Raw genomic sequence first — 19,547 nt, forward strand, 5'->3', positions numbered from 1 at the left:
CCAGCTCTGCACCTTGTTATCTCAGTCTAAGAAGGTGGTTCACCTCCAGCATCTTGAGAATAAGTAGGGAAGGGCAATGAATGTCAGCCCAGTCAGTGATTCTCACATCTCAACATTTCATCAACATTTTCCAGATTTTCAATTTTACTGTTGTGCAGTTGTTCGAACCACAGAGGAAAATTAAGCTCATTATGTTGAGTCAAGACTTAACCTGGCCCAATAAATGTTGCTTCATAAGGGTAGAAATTGTTCCAGGGCTTTTCAAATGTCTAATCAGCACTGTACATGTAGTCCATGCCTAAACATTGGACGCCACTAAATTAAGAAATTAGTTTCTGTGGCTCATTTGCACAATAGTCTCCTTTTATACTCCCTCACCTTGCAGCAAGTAGATTTGATTTGATTCTCTCTTGCAGGGACTCCTGGCCTTCTCAGCCTACCAACCACATAAAGAACAATTATGTAGAATTGCAAACTGTGATTAGCTGCTATGTTTCTGATGAAAAAGGTTCAAGACATTTTTAAATACTGCATTTGAAACCAAGACAGACACATTAAGCATCTATCTCACTGGACATCAGGGCTGATTAACATGGGAAAACCTCACAGACAGTGCTGATGGGGCAGCACGGTGACTCAGTGGTTAGCACTGCTGCTTCACAGTGCCAGAGACATGGGTTTGATTCCAACCTTGGATGGCTGCCTGTGTGGAATTTACACATTCTCCCTGTGCTGTTCTCCAGGTGTTCTGGTTTCCGCTCTAGGTGGATTTGCCAGCGTCAATGCAGCATTACAGGGTTTGGGTAGGATTCTCTTTGGAGGGTCAGTGAGACTCATAGAAACATAGAAAATAGGTGCAAGAGTAGGCCATTCAACCCTTCGAGCCTGCACCATCGTTCAATATGATTGTGGCTGATTGTGCAATCTCAGTATCACATTCCCCCTTTCTCTCCATACCTCTTGATCTCTTTAGCCACAGGGGCCACGCCCAGCTCCCTCTTGAATATATCTAATGAACTGGCCCCAACAGCTTCCTGTGGGAGAGAATTCCACAGTTTCACAACTCTCTGAGTGAAGAAATTCTTCCTGATCTCACTCCTGAATGGCTTATACCTTATTCTTAGACCGTGACCACTAGTTTTTAGCTTCTCCAACATCGGGAACATTCTTCCCATATCTAACATGTCCAGTCCCATCAGGCTTTTATATGTTTCTATGAGATCTCTCCTCATTCTTCTAAATTTCAGAGACTACAAGCCCAGTCAATCCAGTCTTTCCTCGTATTCCAGGCCTGCCATCCTGGGAATCAGTCTGGTGAACCTTTGCTGGACTCCCTCAATAGCAAGAATGTTCTTCCTCATACTGTACACAAAACTCAAGGTATGGCCTCACCAAGGCTCTGTATAAATGCAGCAAGACATCCTTACTCCGATACTTAAATCGTCTCACCATGAAGGCCAGCATGCCATTAGTTTTCCTCACCACCTGCTGCACTTGCATGCCAACCTTCAGTGACTGTTCCACTGTGACACCCAGGTCTCATTGCACCTTACCTTTTCCTAAACTGCCACCATTCAGAGAATAATCTGCCCTCCTGTTTTTGCCACCAAAGTGGACAACCTCACATTTATCCACATTATATTGCATTTGCCAAGTGTTTACACACTCAGCCAGTTTGTCCAAGTCACACTGTAGCCTCTTAGCTGATGGGCTAAATGGCCTCCATCTGCACAGTAGGGATTGTATGATTTGTGTTCATGTGACATATTTAATTAGAAGCTTAATTAAATATAGATTGAATATGGTATCTGAAGATGTATTGACGTGTGACCTTTTAAAGAGTTTATTATGGTTAGACTGTTGTTAGAAGGTTATTATAAGTTATGCATCATACTATAAGACTTTGGTTAGGCCACACTTAGAGTATTGCATTCAATTCTGGTCACCACATTGCAGGAAAGATGTGGAGGCTTTGGAGAAGGTACTGAATATGTTTACCAGGATGCAGCCTGGATTAGAGGGTATGTGCTATATGGCAAGGCTAGAAAAACTCGGTTTGTTTTCTCTGGAGCAGCAGAGGCTGAGGGAAGACTTGATACAAGTCTATAAAATTGTGAGATGCATTGGTAGGATTGATGGTCAGAATCTTTTTCCCAGAGTTGAAATGTCTAAAACTAGGGGACATGCATTTAAGGTTAGAGGGGACAAGTTCCAAGGAGATGTGAGGGATAAGTTTTTTACACAGAGAGTGGTAGGAGTCTGGAACGCGCTGCCAGGAGTGATGGTGAAGGAAGATATGATAGAGGCGTTTAAGGGACTTTTAGATAAGCTCATGAATGTGCAAGTAATGGAGGGATATGGACCAAGGACAGGCAGAAGGGATTCATTTAATTTGGCATCATGTTCAGCACAACATCGTAGGCTGAAGGGCCTGTTCCTGTGCTGTACAGTTCAATGTTCTATGTTCTATCACTGTTGGACATGAAGTCCTTCAGGAATCTTCCCCTCAGCTCAATCATTGGCTATTTATTTGGACAAAAATTTGCATAAGATAGATGTCTGCACCTAGTCTAGGACTTCTTTAGACCAGGCTTCATCTGAATGAACTACAAAACTATTTATATCCACTGTTCTCACAAATGAGTTGAATTGTTAACACAGCAATGTCTGTATATGTAGTGCCAGTAACGTAGCAAAACGTACTTCACTGGATTATTATGGGACTGGATGGGGTAAATGGAAAAAAGTTGTTTCCCTTGTGGGAGAGTCTAGGGCCAGGGGGCATCATCTCGGAATAACAGATATGATGAGGAATTTCGACTCTTAGAGGGTAGTGAATCTATGGAATTCTTTACTGCAAAAAGCTGTTGAGGCTGGGTCATTAAGTGTATCCAGGGCTGAGATAGAGAGGTTTTTAATCAGCAAGGGGATCAAGGGTTATGGGGAAAAGGCAGGAAAGTGGAGGTAGGAGTTATCAAATCAGCCAAGATCATATTGATTAACAGGACAGATGCGATGGGCTAAATGGTTTACTTCTGCTTCTATATTTATGGCAGGAACATGAGGAAAACATAATTTGTATGTGAGCCATTTTACATATTATGACAGGTGACCAATAGGTTGGTCAAAGAGTAGGTTATAATAAATTTCTTAAATGAAGAAGAAGAGTTAGCCTTGGGTAGTGTTGTCAACGTCGGGGCTCAGATACATAGCTATTTGAAAGTTGGGTCACAGGTAGACAGGGAGGTTAATAAAGCACTTAGCACACTTGTCTTCATTGCTCAGACCATTGAGTATAGGAGTTAGAACGTCATGTTGAGGTTGTACAAGATGCTGGTGAGGCCACTTTTGGAATAATGTGTACAGTTTTGATCGCTCTGCTACAGAAAGGATACTACTAAATTGGAGAGGGTTCAGAAATGATTTACCAGGATGTTGCTGAGACTGGAGGGTTTGAGTTATAAGGACAGCCTGAATAGGCTGGGTCCTTTATCAGTGGAGCGTAGGAGATTGAGGGGTGACCTTACAGTGGTTTATAAAATCATGAAGTGCATAGATAAAATAAACAAGGTGGGAGAGTTCAAAACTAAGGGGTGTATTTTTAAGGTAAGAGGCGAAAGATTTAAAAGGGACTTGAGGGGCAATTTTTTCACACAATGTGGTTCATGTGTGGAGTGAACTGCCAGAGAAAGTATTGGATGCAGGTACAGCTACAACTTTTAAAAGACATTTGGATGGGTACACGGATAGAAAACTTTAGAGGGATATGGAACGAATGCAGGCAAGTGGGACTAGTTTAGTTTGGGAAACTTGGTCGGCATGGACTAGTTGTAATAAAGGGCCTGCTTCCGTGCTGCATGACTCTATGACTCTGATTTATGATTATCACTTGGAATTTGGATTTTATCGTAGAGGCAAAATAAATGTGTGGTTTTAAATCTGTGAAAGAAATCAGAAATCAATTTGGAAATAAAGTTAACATTATGTGACTCAAGTTGAGTGCCTAGCAGAATACTTGCATTGTTAATTCATTAAGTACTTACAAAATTTGAACTTCTGTGACATTTAGAAAATCATGGCCATTAGTAGGTTTCTGTTCAGAATCAGGTTTCTGTTCAGAACAGTTTTACTCTAGTGGAAAGATTTTAATTTGTGAAGTCTCCAAGCTATGAGAGTCTGTGTAGAAGTTAATAGGCTGTCAAAACTGAAGAGGGTTAGGTCATCAGACTGGAAAGAGTCACTTTATTTAAAAATTAAAGCATTTAGATAGGAGTGACACTTCACCGGAATTGATTATCTGTAATGGATATTGCTGGGGAAAATGTTGAAATACTGTTTTGCTATTTTTGATAAAATCATTCTTCGACTATCATATATGTTTAGCTTTGTTTGTTTATTTTTCTTTTTGTGTAGTAAACTTGTTTTTTTTGCTGATAAATATTGACCACTTGATGTTCAATGACCATAGCAATGACTGCAAAAATGAAAGTTGTGATCTATGAAGCCAGGTTTCTCCCTGTGCTCTGATTTGTTGATATTACCATCAGCTGGGATCATAATATTTGCTACATACATTACAGCGAAATTGTCACCAAAGCTTACCTCCAAATTCTTCTGTGTACATTTATATATTTCCTCAGGCTTCAGGTTGCTATTTTACTCTACAATGATTGCAAAATGATGGTTGGCATCTCCTCCATCTTGTCACACCCCTTCAAATGGTAGTGTTAACACAGTATCTTCTTGGATTTTCACAGCATCCGAATATCTGCACCCAATGTGCACCACCCCCACCTCCCGCATACCAGTGGTCCTAATTGTGAAATCTATGGAAATTTTAAAAAAAGTTTCTGAAACAGGAACAAATCTGTGACAAGTAAAAAAATTGAAGAACTGCAGAGCTGGAAATCAGAAACAAAAATCAGAAATCACTGGGTAAACTCAGCAGATCTGGCAGCATCTGTGGAGACAGGGCAAAGTTATCATTTCAGGTCCAGTGACACTTCTTCAGAACTAATTGTAACTAGAAAAAGTTTGGTATATGTTTATGTAAAATGAAAATCTGCAATGCCAATTTTACACCCAGCTAGCAAGCTGAAAAATCTATCTCAAAGTTTTCTCTATCATCAGGCTATCAATTCATTTCTTATAGGACAGTAGATCATTGACTCATGTTGTGATATCAATTAGGTCTTCACACAAGATTAAAATACAAATTTGAGGAGTAAGAAACATCCAGCTAGAGGTGATATTATTTGTGGCTACCTAATGTTGAGACAGATTGTTTCAGTGTGGATTACTGTAAGCGGTACTGCTCCCTTCATAACAGAAAAAACAGAAGATACTGTGGGTAAGCCACCTTGTTGAAAGGTAGCTTGTATAGTGTTAAATAAATCTTATTGCAACTCCTATTGGAGAACACTATGATGGATGGCTGCTCACCTTGTTGCCTCAGGACTCTCTTGACCCATCTACCTGATATGTATAACATCAAGTGGAACTCTTGAGGCCTATTTAGGATAAAAATACAACTCAAAATCCACATTCCTTTCCCTGAAGTTAATTCCAACAGTGCTGAAATAGAAGGCTGCTACCATGCTCCCTGTAAGGCTTCATAGAGGAGCTCAGGGAAGAAGTACTGTTAACCCAACACCAGCAGGAGTACCCATAGACCCACAATTGTGCAGGCCTGGACAGAGGCAGGTGGCAGGTCAGTGCCCAACACAATCATTCCCAGGCTCTGGCTTCAGTATGGAAGTGGTGTAACCAACATGAAGCCCTAATCCAAGTAAAACCAAATGGTCCTGGAGATTGCTAGGCCCAGAAGACCCATAAACATCAGGCAAAGTAAGGTTGGTGATTTACCTGAGCAAAGTGCCTGAACATAACTTACAACCCTTTGTTCAATTCAACAATTAATGAACAAATTTCACAATTTTAATTTGTTTTCTCAGGAATTTCACCTGCTGATGTATAGCTTCTCAATGCCATTCTATTTTTTTGTCCCTTTGCAATTTCCAATGAGTCTTTTCAAGCAGAAAGAGTTCCTTGAAGACGGCACCATAAAGTGAGGGTGGCACGGTGGTTAGCACTTAGGCAACTGTCTCTGTAGAGTTTGGGACATTCTCCCCATGTCTGCACGGGTTTCCTCCAGGTGCTCCGGTGTCCTCCCATAGTCCAAAGATGGGCAGGTTGGGTGGATTAGCCGTGCTAAATTACCCCTTAGTGTTCAAGAGTATGTATGCTAGGTGTATTAGCCATGGAACTGCAGGGTTACAGGTATAGAGTGGGAAGCTGCTCTTCAGAAGGTCAGTGCAGACTCAATGGGCTAAATTACTTCTTTCCACACTGTAGAGATTCAATAATCCTACTGAGGATGTGACATCACATTGCTCCTCATCCTAGACTCCCTTTCCATTTGAAATAGTTTCTCCCAATCTACTTCATTAATTGCTCTAAATATCTTGGAAACTTGATGATAGCTTTTCCTAGTTGTAACGCGGTTCGTTGGTCTTCTGTTGCTCTGATGATCAAAATACGCTGACCCCTTTAACTCAAACCCGAACAGGTTGATTAGAAAAATAGGTTAATAAAAAAATTAAAAACAAATCCAGCCACTCATTTAACTCAAACAAATCTAGCTATTAATGTAAATTCTTGAGCTTTCTCATAATTATTTATTATTAAGGCCATTTGTATGATAATTGTTGCACAGAAATGCAATACAGTACGAATGTATTTCCTGGCTTTCTGTAGTCATGTGACCTATGCCAGCATCATACTCACCACCTTCAGCCAGTTCTAAGGAAGACAGAGTACAAACAGCTGTGTACTCATTCAACGCATAACATGTTATCAGAGTGGAGTTGAAATTCAGTGTTAAAGAGCTATATAGAAGCACAGCTACATAAGGAAGAACACAGAAATGTTTAAAGCCGCTAAAAGCCACAATAAAGAAACAACAAAGCAGGCCACACCTGAAAGCACTGGGGAAACACAATGGCTATGAATATTTTTATCCCTGCACTCACTGAAATGAAAAGTGTTCAAAAAGTAGAACTGGTAGTCTTTCATCACACAGTGGCAAAGCTTTGGGATTGCAACATGCAGTGATTGGGACCAGGTTGACCTCATAACTACAAGGTTCTTGATTGGGGTTGTTAACCTGGGCCAATCAGGAAAGCCTTGGCTGACCAATATAACTAGGAGATCAGAATCACCTCAGTTGAGGATTGACTCAGAGCTGGCTGGCCACAGCCACTGTACTGTGGACTAATAAATAAAGGGTGACTTGGTGACGGGACTTGGCCTCTGTGCAGTTATTTCACAACAGATTTAATTAACAAGCTGGAGCAAGTACTATACGCAACATTTTATTGCGAGTTGTATTCCATTCTAAACTTCTCCAAAGAACAGAAATAAACAGACTACAGAAAATGAATTTAGAACTTCAATTGGAAACAACATATGAATGATGATTGTTCAGTATCAGACCTCATGATGGAAAAGGAGCCTGTTAGTAGACATGTAACTGCAGTAACATCAGTATCAGGAGGCTGTGAATTCCAGCTCCTGAAGAATGATTTTATCAAAAGTAGAATTATCTTCGGTATAATAGAGTATACTATGCCAGTTTCAGTGCTAATGGAAGGGAAACTGACTCTCAAATAAATTATAAACATGTAAATCAACAGCTACAACATATGGATGGGAGAACAGACAAATCTGTCCACTATGTCGATAAGCAGCTCAAACCTGTCCGCTATGTTGTTGAAAATTGGCCCAAACATTTCAAATGCAACAATGTAGATAAAAGTAACAAATCTCAGCAGAACATACAGCTGAAAAATCAAGACAAAATACAAATTGCAAATATTGCAGAGGTCATTATAAAAGTAAAAGAAAACATGTCTGCCATGAAGAAATCAGTACCCTAAGTGCACAAACCTAAACCACTTTGCATGCAAAGTTTAACGAGCAAGACAATAAAGCTTACAGAGACAATTGTTCCAGAGATGTTGAAGGACAAATCAAGCATGATTTTTTTAAATTCCTTCACGGGATGAGGTTGTCACTGTTTAGGCCAGCATTCGTTATCCATCCCTAATTGCCCAGAGGGCAATTAAGAATCAACCACATTACAGTGGGTCTGGAGTCACATGTAAGCCAGACCAGGAAAGGATGACAGTTTCCTTCCCCAAAGGACATTAGTGAACCAGATGGGTTTTTCTGACAATCGATTCATGGTCATCATCGGACTCTTAATTCCAGATTTTTTTTTAATTGAATTCAAATTCCACCATCTGCCACGGCAGGATTCAAACCCAGGTCCCCGGAACATTATCTGGGTCTCTGAATTAACAATCCAGTGACAAAACAACTAGGCCATCGCCTCCTGTACTATAGAGATATTGGACAAAGATTCATGTGATTCAGTCTATACTTTATAGCAGGTTGGCAATGTCAATTCTAAAGGTGAAAAATAGTTTATAACTCAAACCCTCCATTCCTGGCAACATCCTGGTAAATCTTTTCTGAATCCTCTCCTATTTAATAATAACCTTCCCAAAGCAGGGCAACCAATTCATTCAACTGGAAGAAATGGGTGTCAAAGGCAACAGCAAGAAATTAGAAGAGTCAGCTGAGAGGGTTTTCAGACATAGACAGACAGCACATCATTTCAAACAGCAGACACTGGAGGTAAAGCCAACAACCCACATGTATGCCATGTGTGAAAAGAGACAGTTAATTCTTATTTTGGCAATCAATTTTTCCAATGCAAGAGAACAGCTGTGTGCATAGTGGATAACATGGCTACCTCAGAGTAAATGATAATGCATGTTTTTTTTTTGTTTTTGTATGAAAAGGGACGTATTTGTATAGAAATGCAATATTGTACAAATGTCCCTCCTTGGTATCACAATCATGTGGCACATACCATAGGAATATTCACTGCAGGAAGACATTTTATAGCCAGTTATAATAACAATAGAGCACAGCTCACTACATATGTACATATAACAATAATGAATTCATCAGACCCAGAGAACACAGCATTGGTATATTGTTAATCCTGCTGGATGTTAGAGAATGCAACGTGCTTCATCCTGCAGCAATGGTAACATCTCTGAGTTAAAATAATTGTATAAATGCTTGAATTAACAGAATAAAATATCGAAATATCATAAGAATGTATTACAATTTTGAATATTACAATTTCTATGTTATCATTTCAAGTTGTACACCAACAATTTAAAGATCTTAGATTTTCTTGAGAAAATATGCAACCAAGCAAGTCAATAATAATGTCCTTTGCTATCATTTCTCTGCATTTGTTATCTGTACTGAAATCAGGTCAATTCTTTTTCATGAGGAAAGGAGGAACTGGGTTAATTGGGATGTAGTCACCATTATTTTCCCTGTGCTAGAGGATGAGGAGGCCACCCACATTGTCAACAGGGAAGAAACTCACAGACATTGGTCTTTGTCATTTTCTCAGGGGTTAGAGATCAGAATGAAAATAGTCTGTCAACCATCAGACAAATTGCACCTGCATTCCGGTATTTAAGGAGGAAGAAGTTAAATAAAAACGTTTTAGTTTTTTATGGAATGTTTGCATCACTGGCAAGCGCAGCATTTGTTGCCTGTCCCTCCCCTTAAGAGTCAATCACATTGCTGTGAGTCTGGAGTCCCATTGTAAATGTGGGAATGGCTTTGTGCATGGGAAATCGTGTCTCATTAACTTGACTGAGTTTTTGAAGAAGTAACAAAGAGGATTGGTAAGGGCAGAGCAGTGGAAGTTATCTACATGTACTTCAGTAAGGCGTTCAACAAGGTTCCTCATGGTAGACTGGTTAGCAAGGTTAGATCACATGGAATACAAGGAGAAATAGTCATATGGATACAGAAGTGACTCAAAGGTAGAAAACAGAAGGTGGTGGTGGAGGGTTGGTCTTCAGACTGGAGGCCTGTGACCAGCGATGTGCCACAAGGATCGGTGCTGGATCCACTGCTTTTTGTCATTTATATAAATGATTTGGATGTGAATATAGGAGACATAGTTAGGAAGTTTGCAGATGACACCAAAATTGGAGTTCTAGTGGACAGCAACGAATGTTACCTCAGAGTACAACAGGACCTGGGTCAGATGGGCCAATGGGATGAGGAGTGGCTGATGGAGTTTAATTTAGATAAATGTGAGGTGCTGCATTTTGGAAAGGCAAATCAGGGCAGGACTTATACACTTAATGGTAAGGTCCTTGGGAATGTTGCTGAACGGAGAGATCTTGGGGTGCAGATTCATAGCTCCTTGCAGATGGAGACAGGTAGACAGGGTGGTGAAGAAGTTGTTTGGTATAGTTGCCTTTATTGATCTGTGCATTGAGTATAGGAGTCCAGATGTCATGTTGCGGCTGTACAGGACATTGGTTACGCCACTTTTGGAATACTGCGTGCAGTTCTGGTCTCCCTGCCATAGGAAAGATGTTGTCAAACTTGAAAGGATTCAGAAAAGATTTACAAGGATGTTGTCAGGATTGGAGGGTTTGAGCTATAGGGAGAGGCTGAAAAGGCTGGGCTATTTTCCCTGGAGCATCAGACGCTGAGGAGTGACCTTATAGAGGTTTATAAAATCATGAGGGGCATGGATTGGGTGAATAGCCAAGGTCTTTTCCCCAGGATTGGGGAATGCAAAACTAGAGGCCGTAAGTTTAAGGTGAGAGGGATAAGATTTAAAAAGGAGCAACATTTTCACACAGAGGGTTGTGCATGTATGGAATGAACTGCCAGAGGCTGGTGAAGGCTATTACAAATACAACATTTAAAAGGTAGCTGGATGGGTATATAGATAGGAAGGGTTTAGAAGAACATGGGCCAAATGCTTGCAAATGGGACTAGATTATTTTAGGATATCTGGTCAGAATGGACAAGTTAGATTGGAGGCTGTGTTTCCATGTAGTACAGCTCTATGACTCTATGTCTCTATGAGGCATGAGCCAAACACAGAGAATGCTAGTGGTATTGTACTTAGAGTCGTAGACAATTACAGCCTAAGAGAAGGCCGTTCAGCCTATGTATTCGTGCCAGTGAATACCAAGCTGACTATACCAATCCTATTTTACATCTATTGACCCAATGTCCTGGAGGCTAGGATAATGCAATTGAATATCTAAATAGTTCTTAAATGTATGAGAGTTTCTTACACAATCACCTTTTCAGGTAATGAGCTCCAGACTCCCAGGACCAGCTGGTTGAAAGAATTTCTCCTGAAATCTCCCTTTAACCTTTGTCTCTTATCGATGCCCGGTGGTTATTGATTCTCTAGTAATGGAAAAAGGTTTTCCTATCTATCCTATCTATGTCCCCCATAATCCTTGTACACCTCTATCAAGTCATTTCTCAACCATCAGTGCTGCAAGGCGAACGTTCCCAGTCTATCCAGTATTTCCTCATAGCTCAGACATGCCAGCCCGGATAGCATTCTGGCACATCACACTGTCAAGTGCATCACATCCTTCTTATAATGTGGCGCCCAAAACTGCACATAGTATTCCAATTGAGGTGTAATCAGCATTCTATACAGTGCCACCGTAATCTATATACTTGTGTCTTCTATGCCTTGGCTAGTAAAGATAGATATCCTAAATGCTTTCTTAACCAGCTTATTTATTTGCCCTGTTACCATCAGGGATCTGCGGAAATGCAGACCAAGGTTTCTCTGATCTTCAGTAGTTTCAGTGTGCAATCCCTTGCTTTGTTAGACCTCTCCAACTGCATTACCTCCTACTTTTCTGGGTTGATTTCCATTTGCGACAGCTCTGTTCACTTATTGATATCTTCCTGCTGTTTTAAGTCTATTCTCCCCACTATTTACCATCCTATCAATTTTTATGTCATGTGCAAACTTCTCAATTATACCACTACATTTAAGCCCAAATCATTAATGTACACCACAAAAAGCAAGTGCCCCAGCACCAAATCCTGAAGAACCCCACTGGAAATAAATTTCCAGTCACGGAAACCTCCTTGACCATCATCATCTGCGTCCTGCCTCTCAGGCCAATTTTGGATCCAATGTGCCACTTTGCCCTTGGATTCCATGGGCTTTTTTAATGCAAAAATATGCTTTGTTCATAGAAGGAAATCTTTATGTACATATACAGTTAATGAAGCCATTCAGATCTATACTCTCTTTACTTACAGAGAATAAAATAAACATTGGCGTTCGCCTTTCTCTATATTTACAATTACAATTAACCTCTTGGCATTTAGCTGAGGCATCAGCAGGGTCCAGTTACTCAATGGACCCCCTGTTACACTTTGGCAGAAGGACCTTACATGGTGGTCTTTCCCCACTACACCCTGGTGGCAGCTGCTCCAAGCTTTATTGCGTCCCTCAGCACGTAGTCCTGGACCTTGTGATGTGCCAGTCTGCAACACTCAGTCGGCGTCAACTCTTTCAACTGGAGGACCAGCAAGTTTCAGGCAGATCAAAAAGCGACTTTCACCGCATTGACAGTCCTCCAGGCACAGCTGATGTTTGTCTCAGTGTGAGTCCTGGGAAACAGACCGTAGAGCACAGAGTCCCGCGTCACGGAGCTGATCAGGAGGAACCTCGACAAAATCCACTGCATACTGGAGGTGTGTGACAGTCTCTTCCCCTTTGCAGCCACTACCAGGGCAATGTGCGGATGGTGCAGAGAGTCTGGGAATGCATGAAGGGCCTCACAGACAGAGCTACCAGCTAAGCAATGTCCTGGTGCTTGTTGGAAAGTTCTAGTGATGAGGCATTCTGCCAAATCACTTTGGCAGTCTGCACAAGGATCCACTTGACAAGATCCACCCTCTCCTTTTCCCAATAGGTCACGAGGATGCTACTTGCTGACCACTGCCTGATGGACGTGTGGTCAAAGGTGTTTTTCTTCACAAATTTCTCCACGAAGGACAGGTGGTATGGGATGGTCCAACTACTTGGAGCATTCTGCAGCAACGAGGCTAGGCCTATCCTTTGCAACACCAGGGACAGGTAGAACCTCAGTAAGTAGTGACACTTGGTGTTTGCGCATTGAGGATCTACACACAGCTTGATGCAGCCATATACAAAGATGGCCATCAGGGTGAGGGTAGCATTGAGTATGTTTTTCCCCCTTTTGTCCAGTTCTTTATATATAATGTCCCTTTGGTCTCCATCCATCTTTGACCTACAAATGAAGTGAAGGATGGCCCAGGTGACTACAACAGTGCAGGTTCAGGGAACAGGCCAGGCCTGCACCATGTGCAACAACACTGGAGTCCATGGGCTCTTACTTTCTTGACCAGTCTGGCATGAGTGATTTATCAAATGCTATGCTGAAGTCTATGTAGACTACAGCAAATGTACAACCCTCATTAACACTCCCTAATTAACACTCCTGGTTACTTCCTTAAAAAATTCAATCAAATTTGTCAAACATGACTTTCTCCTACCAAATCCACACATCTCATCCAGCCCTGTGGAATTATCCACTTTTAAGGCTGATAAACCCATTAGTACCTTCTTTCCCTATGTTAACTTTTTTCTAATATTTCACAGAACCCCACCCTATGCTATCCATTTCCATTGTGAAGATCGATGCAAAGTATTTCTCAAAGATTGATGTGCAGGCTAGTTGTGTTATTTTATGGAAATGTAGAGGGTGGGTAGGGGGCGGGTGGTGTGCTCTTCGGAGGGTTGGTGTGGACTCAGTGGGCCAAATGGCCTGCTTCCACACTGAAGGGATTCTATGATTCTATGAATAACTGCCCCCAAGTGTTGTCAGTAAAAAGACTGTCTTTCACTCTAAGTGCCAGAAGTCAGCAAGCTAGCAGCCAATGAGAGGAAAGCAAACAAACAATAACACTCTCTCTCACCCTGGATTTCAATCATGGTTGAAAGGAATCAGACCTATAGAATCTCAACCAATCTGAAAAACTAAGGACTGTGAAACCAATGTCAATGCTAACAGCAAGCTCTACTGCAAAAGCCAGAATGTTCAACAATCCACTCGTCACAATCAGAGTCAGATCTGTAATTTTTTGTAAGTTTTATCTTTTTGGACTCACCTCTGAATTCTAGCGAGTGTCTGTGTGTGTGTGTGTGTCTGTGTGTGTGTGTCTGTTGTGTTAATATTTCTTCTTACGTATAGTAACTAATAAACTCACCTTTCTTGTCAATTCAAGAAAGCTAGGTTAAATACACTCCTTTTAAAACATAAGTTCATTTAGGAAGGGAATTTAATGTAATTTTAACCAAGCAGGAGGGATGGGTGAATAAAGAAGTAGAGCCAGTTTATTCCTCCTATCTGGAACGATAATGAATAAGGAACCTTCCTTGGCGTCTGATCATAACATAAAAATTGCACTTGGCCATAACTACCAGGACCCTATGGAATTGGTACTTCTACTTCTTAATTCCAGGTTTAAATTTCCCAGCTGCTGTGGTGTGATTTAATCTCATATCTTTGGATTTATTGTAACAGGAAATCTTGGTAATTAAGTATTGAATTAAGGGGATTCAATGGCCATCTGGTTGCAGGTGACATTTTCCTGTTTATCTGTTAATGCCTGGTTTGGATTCGGTGTTTGTTAGATTTTGTTGAGTTGCTAAGGTGGAGTTGGCCAGAAGGAAAGATATCCCCCACTGAAAGCCCTTCTGTATTTTCTGGTGAAGCTCTTGCTTCACAGACACTTATTTCAGTCTGAGTGATTGTAACACATTTATATCAATCCTGTGTATGAAAATTTTTATGCCAATTGCCTCACTGTCTTTGAAATGCACACACCTCTGGCATGGCCACCTCTGGGCAAGGAATTATTAAGACATGTTCTCTTAAACATTTTCTTCAGTTTGAGTTCCAAAATGATAACCATCAGCCTCCGTCTGCACGTTATGATTCAATAGCCATAAATAGATTCTGGAGTATTCAAGATATAATATTTTGTAAAGTGCACTGCAGTGAAGGTGGTATGAGGGAGACATCTGTTGGAACATTTGCTGCACTGCAGTACCCTGCAAAGCAAGGGCAGTTTGCCTAAAATGCACTTTAACATGTTGATATTGCTACAATATATTGTGGACTCAAATGTAGCATTCTTTAAGGGCTAATGGATTGTTTTGCTTTATTTTAAAGTGGTGACCTTATAAAACTATGAGGGGTATAGATAAGGTAAATGGCAGGTGTCTTTTCTCTAGGGCAGGGGATTTCAAGGTGAGAAGACAAAGATTTAAAAAAGACATGAGGGGCAATTTTTTTACACAGAGAGTGGTTTATGGGTGGAATGAAATTCCAGAGGAAGTGGTGAATGCAGTTACGGTTACAATGTTTAAAAGTCATTTAGATAAGTACACGAATAAGAAATATTTGGAGGGATATGGGCCAAGTGCAGGCTGGTGGAACTAGTTTAGCTTGGGATTATGGTTGGCATGGACGAGTTGGACCAAAGTGTCTGTTTCTATGCTGTATGACTCTATGACTTTAATTTGCAATACAAGAAAAGTTATATTCCTGCGCAATGGACGCAATGGCCTGGTGGTATTATCACTGGACTGTTAATCCAGAGACCCAGATAACATTCTGGGGATAACAAGGTGTAGAGCTGGATGAACACGGCGGGCCAAGCATCATCAGAGGAGCAGGAAAGCTAACGTTTCGGGCCTAGACTCTTCTTCAGAAAAATTCAGAATTGACAGGTTTTCATTTTACAGAATGTGCTCACTGTAAGAGTTTACAGCTTTGAGTTAGTTTCTGAAGAAGGGTCTAGGCCCGAAACGTCAGCTTTCCTGCTCCTCTGATGTTTCTTGGCCCGCTGTGTTCATCCAGCTCTACACCTTGTTTTCTAACGTTCTGGGGATCCAGGTTCGAATCCTGCCATGGCAGATGGTGGAATGTGAATTCAACAAAATATCTGGAATTAAGAATCTAATGATGGCCATGAATCCATTGTCGATTGTCAGAAAAATCTACCCAGTTCACTAATGTCCTTTAGTGAAGGAAACTGGCATCCTTACCTAGTCTGGCCTACATGTGACTCCAGTAATGTGATTGACACTGAGCTGCCTTCTGGCCAGTTAGGGATGGGCAATAAGTACTGCCTAGCCAGTGATGCCCTCATCCCCTGAATTGAATTGTAAAAAAGTAAATTGCTGCTCCCAGATAGTGTCTCTGCAGCTCAGAAAATGTATGTCATTCTCAGAGGTGAGACATTACAGATTTATTCGAATGATCCTGAGACTAAAGGGATTACATTGTGTGACAGTTTGTATTGACTATGTTTGTATTGTCTCAAGTATAGAATTTGTAGGACAAACAGAAACAGGAATTACTGGAAAAACCCAGAAAGTCTGGCAACATCTGTGGAAGGTAGACATGATGATAATAGTTTAAGTAGAGTGACTTCAATCTAAAAATAAAGCAACTGGACAGGATTCACCATTGGGCAAGTGACAATTGAGTGAATTTTGACATAGTTGCAAAGCACTGACAAGAACTGGCGTCCTTTTTGTTGTTTAACCCCCAACATTTCATATGTCCCTACTCAAGACAGCAATTTTAACTGACCTCCATCTGGAGATCTCATTACTCAGCACTTTTATGTGGAACAAGCCAGCAGTATGCTTTGTGTTATAGACCTTTGTTAATTGTATCCACTTGCTAATATACAAACTGTGTATTTTCATAAACGTATAGCTCAACTACTGAAATGTTTTTTTTTCATAGTATTGGAGTTACCATATTATATAAACAATTGTATATGATACTGATTGATAATTATTTAAATTATTCTCATTCACAACCTCTTCCCTTGCCTGAGGTGTGGAGGTCCTCTAGCTAAATCACCATCAGTTGTCTCTCTCTCTCAGGAGACAGCAGCCCTATGGTCTGGTCAGACTATGGTGACTTGATTTAAATTATTTTATCAGAATACCAGATTCTTCTAAAATGAAACAAAGAGTGGGGATGTTGGGAATCTGAAACAGAAACCTGTAATTTCTGTTTTTGTATGAGATTCTCGTGCTATTTCCAGGTAGAATCTCCTTGTCACTAACTGTGTGTGTTCTATAAGGCAAAGAAACAAATGCTAATAATGTATTGACATAGAATAGCGTATAAGTATGTCTTGTGGTATAGTGGGCAGTATCTCTGCCTCTGAGCCAGAAACTCATGGTTCAAGTCCCACTCAGAGAATGGAAGGTGAGTTCCTGATGCAGCCAAACAGGCTGAGTATTAACCTATAAATGCCTCCTGACACATGTCAGTGGTAAGAGTGGGGAAAGATTTTTGGCCAGCCATGTAATGAAGAGGATTATTGGACTTGACTACTCATAGCTCCAGGCTACAATGTGCATGCTGTCACAGCAACTTTGACTACATTTGAGGTGATTGGGGGTGCAGCTGTCTGAATGGCCCTTGTGGATCAGATTGATGCCAACAGTTTACAGTTTCATGCCCATCCTACTTGAGGTGGATTGATGTATTGCCTCCTTACCCTGTTACGTGGTGGAGATTGTGGAGATTTTGTGGTCAGATCTGCCTGAAGAAATAAATGAATTTAGCATAATCCATAATACCTCATTCATTGAATTTCTCCATGACAAGCTCAGTGATATCCCATACTTCTGTTAATTAGTTTTACCAGCGATGAAACAAGGCACTAAATCAAATAATGGCATTTAAGAAGAAACAGGTAGGAGCATACTTTCCAACTTATTGTTACTTTTAAAATTTGTATCCTCGTTTTGGCCTTAAGCCAATTTATTTTTTGGTTTACTTTTCCCTTAAAATGTCAATTATAAAAATGGTACATTTGAAGAAAGTATCAACCAGAGGATGGGGGCTTGAGTCTTACAAGCACTTGTGGCAAGGGAGCTTTTGACCACTCTCCATTGATGTTGATTTAATTATTTGTACTCTAATGTCTGCACAGTCAATTGAAAGGCTCTCAGGAGACAAATTATAAAACATATTTACAGCCAAGTGGCACCATTTCACTTTTTTTAAGAGAAATTTCAAAGATCTTGAGGTACAATCAATTTCTTTGAAGTGCAATGACCATTATTTAGGCACCTGTAGCAGTCATTTTGCACACGGCAAGATTCCACAAACAAAAATGACATAATGAGGATTAGGCCTGTTTTGAGTGACATTGGTTAAGAAAGGAACATTGGCCAAAATGCCTCATCATTTATCTTTGAATGTTGCCCTGGGATCTTTAACATGATTCAGAAGAGCTAGATGAGTCACTAGTCAAGATGGCAGCGCCCCATGCAACATTCCTTCAGAACCGCAGGGCAGACAGTACAAAGGAACTTGGTGACACCACAAAACTGACAACATTTTCTGGGACTATTTTGACCAGCAAGTGTGGTATATATGGATATTCTGAATATCTTTGACAAGATGCATTTGGAAGCAATTGAAAAAGATGTAGCAAAATACCTCATTCATTGAATTTCTCCATGACAACCTTTGTGATAGCCACATTTGTGTTAATTAACTATGCCAATGATGAAACAAGGCACTAAATCAAACAATGACATAAAGGAATAAACAGGTAAGAGCATACTTTCAAACTAGGAAATAGGAGAGCTAATAGTATTAAAAAGTGGTGAAAGGAGAAGAGGCAGTGAGTAGTCTTAAAGAGCAAATTGACAAGAATAGGTGGAAATTGACAGTAATATCCCACTGAGTTCTATTCTGTAACTGCTTCTGTTCACTGTAAACCAGATTCCAAATTTGAAGACACCTCTTAAAATGGAAGGGACAGTAAACAATTTTGAGGACTATTGGAAGGTACACTGATAAAATTTTGATCTGAAAAGAAACAGTAACAGGAGGAATTTAATGCCAATATGTATAAGTTGTAATACGTAATGGACCTGAAAGGGTTAATATTGGAGACTACGATTAGTTCTATCCAATCTGGAGCTGTCACACAAGTTCGTGTGGGAATAAGGAAAAATATCTTAAGATCTCATGGAGTGGAAAACTACATCCACAAATATCCCAATAGTCTTAGTAAGAATGTTTTTCTAATTAATATAACTTGTCACCTGATGATTATCGTACAATAACAGCCTCTTTTCATTTAGACTCATCAGTGCTTTACCTCTGCCATTGACAACCAATAGGCCATTAGATCCAGTCAAAGAAAGAGGAATGGTGACAGCATCCTTCTATCCACAAATCCCACAATACGAGGTGGTACAAGCTAAGTGAAGTGAAACAGATATTCATAAAGCATAAAAAGCACATCTCGTGAGGGTAATGACTTGAAAACTATGACAGAATATTGGTTTTATGCCAAGAAAGTAAAAGTCAAAATGTCCATGTAAAACCACACGTGGAATACTGTGTGGAATTTTGGCCTCCCTAATATTGAGATAATAGAGACTGTGTGACCTACAGAGACACATCAATATTATTGGAATGAGGTTCTAACTGAAAAGAAAAATGGAATAAAATTAAATTAGATGGTAGAAAAGTTTGTATAGTGTTGAATTCAATAGGATGTTGCCTATAATGAAGAACTAC

The sequence above is a fragment of the Rhincodon typus genome, chromosome 39 (assembly GCF_021869965.1).
Source record: "Rhincodon typus isolate 14 chromosome 39, sRhiTyp1.1, whole genome shotgun sequence".
NCBI classification, from domain to species: Eukaryota; Metazoa; Chordata; class Chondrichthyes; order Orectolobiformes; family Rhincodontidae; genus Rhincodon; species Rhincodon typus.